The sequence below is a fragment of the Coregonus clupeaformis genome, unplaced genomic scaffold, assembly GCF_020615455.1.
Source record: "Coregonus clupeaformis isolate EN_2021a unplaced genomic scaffold, ASM2061545v1 scaf0271, whole genome shotgun sequence".
Taxonomy (NCBI): Eukaryota; Metazoa; Chordata; class Actinopteri; order Salmoniformes; family Salmonidae; genus Coregonus; species Coregonus clupeaformis.
The window spans coordinates 184822-197356 of record NW_025533726.1 but is presented as its reverse complement, the minus strand read 5'-3'; the positions used below and the strand labels follow the sequence as shown (position 1 = coordinate 197356).

The 12535-nt window shown below is 44.4% G+C and overlaps 1 pseudogene; it reads right to left on the bottom strand.

Moving 5' to 3' along the window:
• Window positions 1-12535, bottom strand: part of LOC123484309 — a 96634-nt pseudogene that overhangs the window by 19424 nt on the left and 64675 nt on the right.

Below are 12535 nucleotides of genomic sequence, written 5' to 3'. Positions count from 1 at the left end.
TGACCAATTGACATTTCTTTGTATATATCCATAAAAAATGAACTGATTCATGATTTCATGAAGTGGTTTATCTTGTCCTTACACAGTGGATATTGAATTTCAATATTGAAACCATGTTGCAAAGGTCGGAGAGACAGACAGCAAGGTTTTTACAAATTTACAAATGCTAGTCTAAGAAAGGGGAGATGATGTCTAGATTCTTTTTTACAGTGGAGATCAAGTTTATAAATTCCCTGGTTGGGCTGATGAGACAGTGGATTGTGCAGTGAGATGGAACAGTAAATAGGCATTTCAACATCATAGCCTTAGCCGGTGGTAACTTGTGGAATAGACACCGGCTGGAATGCGATTTTAACAAATTAGCATCCAGGATTAGAACCACCCGTTGTATAATTTAGTACACTCACATCTCAAATGACACCTATGTTCATGGGGAAAATTAGGTCTGAAGGTTGATGTTAAGGAAATTGCACCTTGATAACTATGATAACTCCAATGTAGGAATTTAACAGCCTACCATTACTTCATCTTTCATTGCAGTTAACAACTACCGAATCACACCAGACCTTTTAAAAACAATTCACCAAAAAAACATTGTGTAGCATAAGTAATAAATCATATATTTTGCTCTAATTGGAGATGTAATTCTTAGGCAACACATTTATTAGCACGAGAGCAGCGATATGCACGGAGGCACTCCAGACAGCAACAATAGTGGATTATTCTCATTAGAGTTTGCCGGTGAAATGATCTGAAAGTTGTGCTTGAGTATGTAGGCCACACAGTGACGGCAGACAGATGCTTCCTCTCTGCTGTGTCTAATTACATTTAATGCCACTCATAAAGATGATAAATCTCTCCTATATGGATACAGCAATTACCGTCCATTCTGTACCCGTTATAAATCAGACCTCCCCACACAATTGCTGAACCACAAACAGCACCCTATTCCCTATATAGTGCACTACTTTGGACCAGGGTGCCATTTGGGATGCAGACAGCTCTATTCACACACCTGTAGAGAGGGGAAGAGAGAGGCTAGTGGTGCACTTCTGCCTACTGATAAGAGACAGGGAATATTCCCCTTAGTGAAGAGCTTCTGGGTTCTGTGTAACATTACATATGAAAAACAAATGTCCGTCAGAGACAAAGCAATTGGAGGCAATGACGTTTGTTTGGTCACTGAATGTTGTTAGACCACTGCTCCCGAGTGGCGCAGTGGTCTAAGGCACTGCATCTCAGTGCTTGAGGCGTCACTACAGACCCCCTGGTTCGATTCCAGGCTGTATCACAACCGGCCGTGATCGGGAGTCCCATAGGGCGGCGCACAATTGACCCAGCGTCGTCCGGGTTTGGACGGGTGTAGGCTGTCATTGTAAATAAGAATTTGTTCTTAACTGACTTAAATAAAGGTAAAATAAAAATCAAAGTAGCAAAGGCACTTTGTACTAGATGTCCTGTGTAGTGAGACCTCTGACCTCTTTATTTTGTACGCCCACTCCTCATCATGTTCTAGCCTTGTAGAGAGCAGTAAATACCACAATCCCAAGATATGAGGAGTTGAAAGGCTGTTCCCTGGTTTCCCTGATGAAAAGCAAATAGTCCCTCACAAGGCAATGCAGCCAGCCCCGCAGATCGGGTAGGGAAAGTGCGAGTGAGGCCTTTCTCCTCATGTTCATTCATTACCAGACTCCTCTGAAATGGCTGTTTAATTAAAAACTGAGGTAATGAACACGACGGGGCATCTGATTAGCTGCTAATGTTTTTCAAGGAGAAGTGATGGGAGTTCAGCACTCTTACCTTTAAGGCAGACTAAATGGCCCACTGTGCTGTGCCATATGCAGGTTTGAGAGAGCGTGTGGCAAGCCGCACTGCATGGTTAATATAGGGCTGTTGTGTTAGACAAATCAGTGTTGTGTGTGGATGCTGGTTCTGCAAGACATGGTCATTTCATTGTGTGGTCACAGACCGGAGTTCAAATAGCATTTGTTGTTGATTGAGCTGACCTGGCGCAATGGCACCAATCGAATAGTCCCAAAAGTGCAAACCCCGCACATCTGGTACACCAGGCTCAATCTAATACACCTTTGAGAGAAAATAAATACTATTTGAACACAGGTCTATATCCCCAGGAATATGTCCTTCATCCCTTAACCTGGATGACCAGGTTGGGTTGTGGGTGGCATGACTGGCATCTTACCACTCTCATCTGCCGGCTTTGTGCAAGCTGATTATGATAAAAGCTAGGCGTTGAGATTACCTCTGCTCTTTTGTTTGTAGAATCTGTTTCTGCCTGAGTTACTCTGGTTGCATCCCAAATGGCACCCTATTCCGTTTATAGTGCACTACATTTGGCCAGGGCCCATTTGGGACGCATCCCCTGTCTGTTAGACCTCCAAAAGATGGCTGGCTTAAAATGTTCCAACCGGCTTCATTACAATGTTTGTCATCATCGCAGCCCTTGTCACTCTCACCAAGATATACAGATTAGGCAGTAATCCAACAATGTGTAATGTGCCAACAATGAGCCAATCGCACGCAAAACGCTTGTGGCTGGTGTAGTTACAATCACTAAACCCTTTTTGTCTTAGATGAAATAATCCCTGCGACAATGCCTCTGCACAACAGAGTCTGAGTAGGTATATATTGTAACTAATCAGAGAGTAGAGCTGAATTATACTATTTATCAACATATAATCAGAAACTCAGGAAAAAGGTTTATAAAGGAACACTACTAGTCTCCATTAAATCCACAAAAAACTTTGCCCAAGGTTTTCAAAGTGTTCCAGTGACTTTCTTTCAAGAGTTAAGGAACTGCGTTACAATAAGATTTCATACGCTGGTTCCCAAAGACTTATGTTGTAGTGTGTCTGGTGCTTTCATCTTGAAAGGCATTCTGTGCAAAGCAAGTCTCAGTGGACACTGTCACTTCAGTCACTACAGTCTCCTTAAAAGCATCCACAGTGTTGTCTATTTCCCTGTGATCAATGGACGGGACTGTGAAGCCAATGGGACCAGTTTCCTATTGAACTCAACCGAGCAGCACTTCCTTCTCTTTGGGCTCTATTCTAGTAGTGTTGATGTCTGGGAACTAGATCACTTAATTCTTTTTTGTTCTAAAGAAGAAGAGTCTCCAGGTGGTGACATGGTATTCAAAATTCCAACTGAAGAACACTACTCTACCATATTCAGCTTCACCCTCAATGCTGATGTAGACTAAATTATATTTTTGTCCAAGACAAAACTGCTCCCAAATCACTAAGAGCTGAGCAGAGTTTGTACACAATGTAAATAACATAATAATAAATGCTATGTAGCAGACACTTTTCCCAAAGCGACTGACAGTACAGTGAGTGCATACATACATTTTAAGTATGTAGGTGATCAGATTTCAACTTCAGACACCACCAAGACACATTAGACACCCCAAGAGTCACTGTTCATTTGAACACTGTTCCCCTGCCGGAGTATAACGCAAACCTTGGCTATCCAGCCACACGGGATACATGAGCTGAAGCGGCTTACCTTCCAGAAGTTATCCACCTTGCCGTAGACCAGCGATTGGTTCTGCCGCTTGACTTCGTCAATGTGGCGGATGTCGCTGGCGTTCAGGTGCTGCTCCACCACAAAGCCCAGGAAGCTGTTGTCTGGCGTGTGGGCTGCAGGGGAAATAAACCACACAATACAACTGTCATTATACAGCTCAACTGGGATCACAATGACTATAGTACTGAAGCTAGTTAGTTCACTCATATTCATTCATTTACAGTGAGGGAAAAAAGTATTTGATCCCCTGCTGATTTTGTACGTTTGCCCACTGACAAAGAAATGATCAGTCTATAATTTTAATGGTAGGTTTATTTGAACAGTGAGAGACAGAATAACAACAAAATAATCCAGAAAAATGCATGTCAAAAATGTTATAAATTGATTTGCATTTTAATGAGGGAAATAAGTATTTGACCCCTCTCAATCAGAAAGATTTCTGAGCTCCCAGGTGTCTTTTATACAGGTAACGAGCTGAGATTAGGAGCACACTCTTAAAGGAGTGCTCCTAATCTCAGCTTGTTACCTGTATAAAAGACACCTGTCCACAGAAGCAATCAATCAATCAGATTCCAAACTCTCCACCATGGCCAAGACCAAAGAGCTCTCCAAGGATGCTCAGGGACAAGATTGTAGACCTACACAAGGCTGGAATGGGCTACAAGACCATCGCCAAGCAGTTTGGTGAGAAGGTGACAACAGTTGGTGCGATTATTCGCAAATGGAAGAAACACAAAATAACTGTAAATCTCCCTTGGCCTGGGGCTCCATGCAAGATCTCACCTCGTGGAGTTGCAATGATCATGAGAACGGTGAGGAATCAGCCCAGAACTACACGGGAGGATCTTGTCAATGATCTCAAGGCAGCTGGGACCATAGTCACCAAGAAAACAATTGGTAACACACTACGCCGTGAAGGACTGAAATCCTGCAGCGCCTGCAAGGTCCCCCCCTGCTCAAGAAAGCACATATACAGGGCCGTCTGAAGTTTGCCAATGAACATCTGAATGATTCAGAGGAGAACTGGGTGAAAGTGTTGTGGTCAGATGAGACCAAAATGGAGCTCTTTGGCATCAACTCAACTCGCCGTGTTTGGAGGAGGAGAATGCTGCCTATGACCCCAAGAACACCATCCCCACCGCAAACATGGAGGTGGAAACATTATGTTTTGGGGGTGTTTTTTCTGCTAAGGGGACAGGACAACTTCACCGCATCAAAGGGACGATGGACGGGGCCATGTACCGTCAAATCTTGGGTGAGAACCTCATTCCCTCAGCCAGGGCATTGAAAATGGGTCGTGGATGGGTATTCCAGCATGACAATGACCCAAAACACACGGCCAAGGCAACAAAGGAGTGGCTCAAGAAGAAGCACATTAAGGTCCTGAAGTGGCCTAGCCAGTCTCCAGACCTTAATCCCATAGAAAATCTGTGGAGGGAGCTGAAGGTTCGAGTTGCCAAACGTCAGCCTCGAAACCTTAATGACTTGGAGAAGATCTGCAAAGAGGAGTGGGACAAAATCCCTCCTGAGATGTGTGCAAACCTGGTGGCCAACTACAAGAAACGTCTGACCTTTGTGATTGCCAACAAGGGTTTTGCCACCAAGTACTAAGTCATGTTTTGCAGAGGGGTCAAATACTTATTTCCCTCATTAAAATGCAAATCAATTTATAACATTTTTGACATGCGTTTTTCTGGATTTTTTTGTTGTTATTCTGTCTCTCACTGTTCAAATAAACCTACCATTAAAATTATAGACTGATCATTTCTTTGTCAGTGGGCAAACGTACAAAATCAGAAGGGGATCAAATACTTTTTTCCCTCACTGTATATACAGAAAAAGGAAAATGAGCCACAAACAGTTAATGGGGAACACAATGATGATTATAGGTGGGTGACATTAGTTCATTAAAAGAGCAATTCAATTGCCAGCACCTTATCGCTTTGAGATCTGCATAGGACAACTGTTTTTCTCTCGTTAGTTCATTGATTCATGCATTTGCTGTACAGAAATGAGTGAATAGCATGACAATAGGCCAAATGATTAGGCCTGATTAGGCTATTTGTTTTGTTAGTGAAGTAGTCACCTGACTCATGCCTAGAAGTGGAAAGTAAATTTCAGGCTTATGTTAACCAGCTTACAATGAACACAGTTCCACATAGAAAAGTGAAGTGGTGCACCGGAGTCTGACGCTCCCAACTCCGGACCACACGTGCCCCCCATGGAGACGGGGGTTTGAGACCTCGGCTCGGCCAACTGTCTATTCCTTAAATCCTTTCTGTGCCCCTCTCTTTCCCTCCCTCCTTATCTGTATCTACATCTGTCTCATCATAAAACAATACAATTATGTAAGGGGATCTCCAGAATAAAAGAGAAGAACATTTCACTCACTTGTTAATTTAATGTGAATTGATGATTTAATGTTCTATGATTAGAGCCTTAGTATTCCGTTTCTTCATTGCAAAATGGATGGTGGTACTGTAACTATGGAAATGAGCTGGGCAACAGGTCAGAAATGAGCAACGGCACACACTTGGGAGAGTTTTGCCTCGACACCATCTGTTTTGGAAATGGAAACTAAAATCCTGAGATGAGGATTTTGCCCTTTTTCTGAGGAGAAGGGTGAATGACGGAGATTAGAAAATTAAGACAATGTAAGACTCGGATAGTCCAAATTAGTAAAATGGGGGCTTCTGTGACCCCCAAAAGCCAACAAAAATCCAGCACAAATAAAACAAGGTTGCGTCCCAAAGCCCACATGGCATAGTGCGCTTTTGACCAGTGCCCTATATGCTGGTCCTATGGGCCCTGGTCAAAAGTAGAGCACTATATAGGGATAGGGTGCTATTTGGGGATGCAAACAACTTCTCATCCTGACTCTCTGGGCTTTGCTTGATGGACTTGGCCCCTCTGGAAGTGTATACCTCTTCCAGACCTACCTACATTCTCCCCTTCTGGAAAGGGGGAGTGGAGGGTATTAGGCTACATGTTGTTGCATGAAGCCGTTTGTGGAAGTGATTTACTATACGCTGCTCGAGGGAGCTTACTGCTATTTTAGAGCTATCGCAGAGTGCCAGTAAATCGTGTGAGAGACGACGTGTTGGGGAAAAATTCACGGCCGCCACGCGACGTGGTGATAATGGAAGCTGGCCTCACTCCGAGCCGACTGAGAAGGAGGAAAGGCGGGTAAGAGAGAGGGAGCTGCCGTCAGTCTCTACGGCCCATGTGTTAGGACAACAGGCAGTTAAATCTTTCAACACAGCAGAGAGCATTCCTCAAGAGAAGCGGGGATGGGATGTGCACTGCATGTTCCCCCTCCTCTCGCCCCGATGCCATGCAGGGAAGACGTAGGTTGCGTCTGAAATGGCCCCTATTCCAGATGTTGTGCACAACTTTTGACCAGGGTCTGTGGCACCCTATTCACTACTTTTATTAGAGGTCTTAGGGGGCACTAGTGCACTAAAGGGAATAGGGTTCCAACACCCTGTAGTTAGAGACCTATTCCAAAACCTTCTCCCCCCACACCACCACCTCCAAATGGCATTAGCACAACAATGTTGTGAGAACGTTGCTTCCTTTACTGTTACATGTGACAGGGACTGTGTAGAAAATAAGACTAATCGTATAAATAATTTTTCCTAATAGTAATAGTGCTGGGGAGAAGGAGAGGGAGAAGGGAGGCCTCTGACATCACTCAGTGTAAGTGGACGTGACAGTCTGCAGCCTGCAGAAAAGGTTTTATGGGCCCAGCTGGACGATGCCAAGACACCAGGCCAGTCGACTTCAATCAGCCGGCCAAAACAAGACACACACCGGGCTCGGCTCGGCACTTCGTAGCAGGCAATCCATACATAATGTAATTTGGGTAATTTTGTGGATGTCATAAAAGCAATTGGAAAACGTCTTGCACTCAAGCTGACTGGATACGGTAAGAAACGCAGCAGCAGGAAAAGCTTAACAGACTTACTTTCAAATACTTGATGACCCCGAATTCTATGGGATGCCACCAAAGGTTTTCTAAAATATATGGAATTGTTTTAAGAAGGTCATACCAAGGATCATTTTGCTATTTGATTTGGAATTTTATGACCCCTTGAAGTATAAAAAACATTTGAATTTGGGCTTACTGCTATTAGCCCATACAAACGCATTGAATAACAGATTCACTAAATGGAACCACAGTTAGTCCCCAAAAATCTAAAGGAAGTTTGTTCTGAAGTGTCTGTCCTATATCTGAGAGATATAAGAAAGATCAGTAAACAATATTTTTATTTATATTTGTACATGCATTTGACCCCTTATTTTTGCTACTAAACTATCCCCATATACACTGAACAAAAATATAAATGCAACATGCAACAATTTCAAAGATTTTACTGATTTACAGTTCATATAAGGAAATCAGTCACTTGAAATGAATTCATTAGGCCCTAATCTATGGATTTCACATGACTGGGAATACAGATATGCATCTGTTGGTCACAGATACCTTTTTTTTTTTTTTAAGTAGGGACGTGGATCAGAAAACCAGTCAGTATCTGGTGTGCCCACCACTTGCCTCATGCGTCTCGTTCGCATAGAGTTGATCAGGCTGTTGATTGTGGCCTGTGGAATGTTGTCCCAATTCTCTTCCAAATGGCTGTGCGAAGTTACTGGATTTTGGCGGGAAATGGAACACACTGTCGTACACATTGATCCAGAGCATCCCAAATATGCTCAATGGGTGACATGTCTGTGGAGTATGCAGACCATGGAAGAACTGGGACATTTTTCAGCTTCCAGAATTCTGTACAGATCCCTTGCGAAATGGGGCCGTGCATTATCATGCTGAAACATGAGGCGGATGAATGGCACGACAATGGGCCTCAGGATCTCATCACGGTATCTCTCTGTGCATTCAAATTGCCATAGATTAAATGCAATTGTGTTTGTTGTCTGTAGCTTATGCCTGCCCAACCATAACCCCACCGCCACCATGTGGCACTCTGTTCATAATGTTGACATCAGCAAACCGCTCGCCCACACCACGCCATACACGCTGTCTGCCATCTGCACAGTACAGTTAAAACCAGGATTCATCCGTGAAGAGCACACTTCTCCAGCGTGCCAGCGGCCATCGAAGGTGAGCATCTGCCCACTGAAGTCGGTTACGACGCCGAACTGCAGTCAGGTTAACACACATGTGAGGACGACGAACACACAGATGAGCTTCGCTGAGACGGTTTCCGACATTTTGTGCAGAAATTATTCGGTTGTGCAAATCCACGGTTTCATCAGCTGTCCGGGTGGCTGGTCTCAGACGATCCCACAGGTGAAGAAGCTGGATGTGGAGCTCCTGGGCTGGCCTGGTTACACATGGTCTGCGGTTGTGAGGCTGGTTGGACATACAGCCAAATTCTCGAAAACAATGTTGGAGGCGGCTTATGGTAGAGAAATGAACATTAAATTATATGGCAACAGCTCTGGTGGACATTCCTGCAGTCAGCATGTTGCATTCATATTTTGTTCAGTATACTTCCATTCATTTTTTAAACTGGTACCAGGGGACCTTCAGACGAGATATGTGAGGCTTGTGGGCATCCTACAACAAAACAGCCGACGTGTACGTGTTCGTGAGAGACTCACCTTTCCACAGAGGGTGTGTAGCCCAAAACTGACAGATTTTTTATGGGGATTTTTTTACTATGCTAATTACATTTACGTGGGACCACGGAAATTGACTCTAGGGTGTTATAACTGTGTTAAAGCGTTCTCAACAAATACTCTTTTCAGATCAGGTAGCTATTACTCTTTCCAAAGTCAAGATATAATGTTAAGACAGAGAGCAGAATTTACCGTCCATCGAGTTAGACTCAACCATTACTTCCATGGTAATCGTCCCAGTCGTTTACTGGCCAACAAGATACGCAGTAATGATCAATTAGTTGATAAAGCAACTATTGAATCTGAAACAGGGGAATTACTATCAGAATCCAAATTAATCAATTAAAGATTATCCTGCTTCTATAAAGAACTGTACACTTCTGATTGTAAATACACACCAAGCGAGACAAAGTCCTTTTTAAATAATTAAGAACTCCTCTTCTCTCAACAGAGGAAGCCACCTCGCTGGGAGCCCAAATCTCTCTTAATGAACTCAAAGGGGCATTGAATAGCATGAATAAAGGCAAATCACTTGGATGGGGAGCTATTCCTTCCGAAGTCTATTTAAAATGTTGGAATCAATTAGGTCCACTATTGCTCGACATGATTAATACAGCCGTTCACAAAGGTTCATTTGGGAGAGATGTAAATACAGCACTAATTTAGATTTTATTTTAAAAAGGTAAGGATGCCACCCAATGTTCTCATTATAAACACAGATATTAAACTGTTTTCCAAAATGTTGTCATCCCATCTCCAGACTTACTTACCCAAATTGGTCCACACGGACCAAAGCGGTAGGGCTGCACTATTAATCGAATTCGATCGAAATTGCGATATTGACATGTGCAATATCCAAAAGAGGCTGCGATTTTCCCTTTCTTTGAAACTCCCAACAAAAAAACTAGACTGCGGTACCTCCTCCAATTAGATGCGCTAGACTCTGTTCATTCAATCTCTACATAAGGATGCTGACCAATCACAAGCGGGCTCTCTCACTCTGCATGGCATTCACATGCTGGCCAATCACAAGTGTCCCCGCCGGAGTGCGTAGTTAGATGCTGGTGAGAGAGAAAGGGCTTTACCAAAGAAAGTACAGTATGAGGTTTAGAAACTCTCTGGCTTTTGTGTATCGGAAACATGAGTGCTGCTAGTACTAACGAGAATGTCATTTTGGTGCCAAAGGGCGCATTTTCAGTGGTATGGCAGTATTTTGGCTACAGGCAAACCGATGTCAACCACATGCAAGTGTTGTGCAAAAGTGCCTCAGTTGTGGCGACAACAAGAGGCAACACAACAAATGTATTAAATCATTTGAAGAATAACCATCTCCTACTTTACAACAATTACATGGTAAAATCACAGAGGCTATCTCCTAGCCAAAAAAATTGTTCCTATTTACACAGTCTGCAAAGATAGCAAAGACAAAAAGAAGCTGGACAGGAGATACAAGATTCCATCTCGCACATATTTCTCCTCAGTCGCCATTCCAACACTGTATAACAAAATTAATGGAGAAGTTGAAACATGTCGCGATGATGACTGAATAGACTCAATGTTTTGGATACAGCCTACACCTTGCAATCGGTAGGCTATGTGTTACGTAAGGGATAATCAACGAGGATATGCATTTTATGGAAAATAATGAACGACTTGGAAGGTGTGTTCCGCGATGACGCTTCTAGCTTGGCACACCTGTATTTGGGGAGTTTCTCCCATTCTTCTCTACAGATCCTCCTCAAGCTCTGACAGGTTGGATGGGGAGCGTCGGTGCACAGCTATTTTCAGGTCTCTCCAGAGATGTTAGATCGGGTTTACCACCTCAAGCTGAACCTCGGCAAGATGGAGCTGCTCTTCCTCCAGGGAAGGACTGCCTGCTCCATGATCTCGCCATCACGGTTGACAACTCCATTGTGTCCTCCTCCCAGAGTACAAAGAACCTTGGCAAGACCCTGGACAACACCCTGTCGTTCTCCACTAACATCAAAGCGGTGACCCGATCCTGCAGGTTCATGCTCTACAACATCCGAGAGTACGACCCAACCTTACACAGAAAGCGGCACAGGTCCTAATCCAGGCACTTGACATCTCCCCGTCTGGATTATTGCAACTCGCTGTTGGCTGGGCTCCTGCCTGTGCCATTAAACCCTACAACTTATCCAGAACGCTGCGCCCGTCTGGTGTTCATCCATCCCAAGTTATCTCATGTCACCCCGCTCCGCCAGCACACTCCACTGGCTTCCAGTTGAAGCTCGCATCTACTACAAAACCATGGTGCTTGCCTACGGAGCTGTGAGGGGAACGGCACCTCCTTACCTTCAGGCTCTGATCAGACCCCTACACCCAAACGAGGGCACTACGTTCATCCACCTCTGGCCTGCTAGCCCCCCCTACCTCTATGGAAGCACAGTTCCCGCTCAGCCCAGTCAAAGCTATTCGCTGCTCTGGCACCCCAATGGTGGAACAAGCTCCCCACGACGCCAGGACAGCGGAGTCACTGACCACCTTCCAGAGACACTTGAAACCCTACCTCTTTAAGGAATACCTGGAATAGTCTAACAGTAATCCTTCTACACCCCTCCTCCCCCTGGTGGTTGTCCCACTGGCTATCCTAAGTTGAATGCACCAATTTGTAAGTCGCTCTGGATAAGAGCGTCTGCTAAATGACTTAAATGTAAATGTTTAAGTCCGGGCTCAGGCTGGGACACTCAAGGACATTCAGAGTCTTGTCCCAAAGCCACTCCTGCGTTGTATTGGCTGTGTGTTTATGGTCGTTGTCCTGTTGGAAGGAGCAGATTTTCATCAATAATCTCTTTGTACTTTGCTCCGTTCATCTTTGCCTCATCCTGACTAGTCTCCCAGTCCCTGCCGCTGAAAAACATCCCCACAGCATGATGCTGCCACCACCATGCTTCACTGTAGGATGGTGCCCGGTTTCTTCCAGACGTGACGCTTGGCATTCAGGCAAAAGTCAGGTTTCATCAGACCAGAGAATATTGTTTCTCATGGTCTGAGAGTTTTTAGGTGCCTTTTGGCAAACTCCAAGTGGGCTGTCATGTGCCTTTACTGAGGAGTGGCTTCCGTCTGGCCACTCTACCATAAAGGCCTGATTGGAATGCTGCAGAGATGGTTGTCCCCCGATTGCTCAGTTTGGCCGGGTGGCCAGCTCTAGGAAGAGTCTTGGTGGTTCTAAACTTCTTCCATTTAAGAATGATGGAGGGCACTGTGTTCTTGGGGACCTTCAATGCTGCAGACATTCTTTGGTACCCTTCCCCAGATCTGTGCCTCGACACAATCCTGTCTTGAGTTCTACGGACAATTCCTTCGACCTCAGGACTTGGTTTTT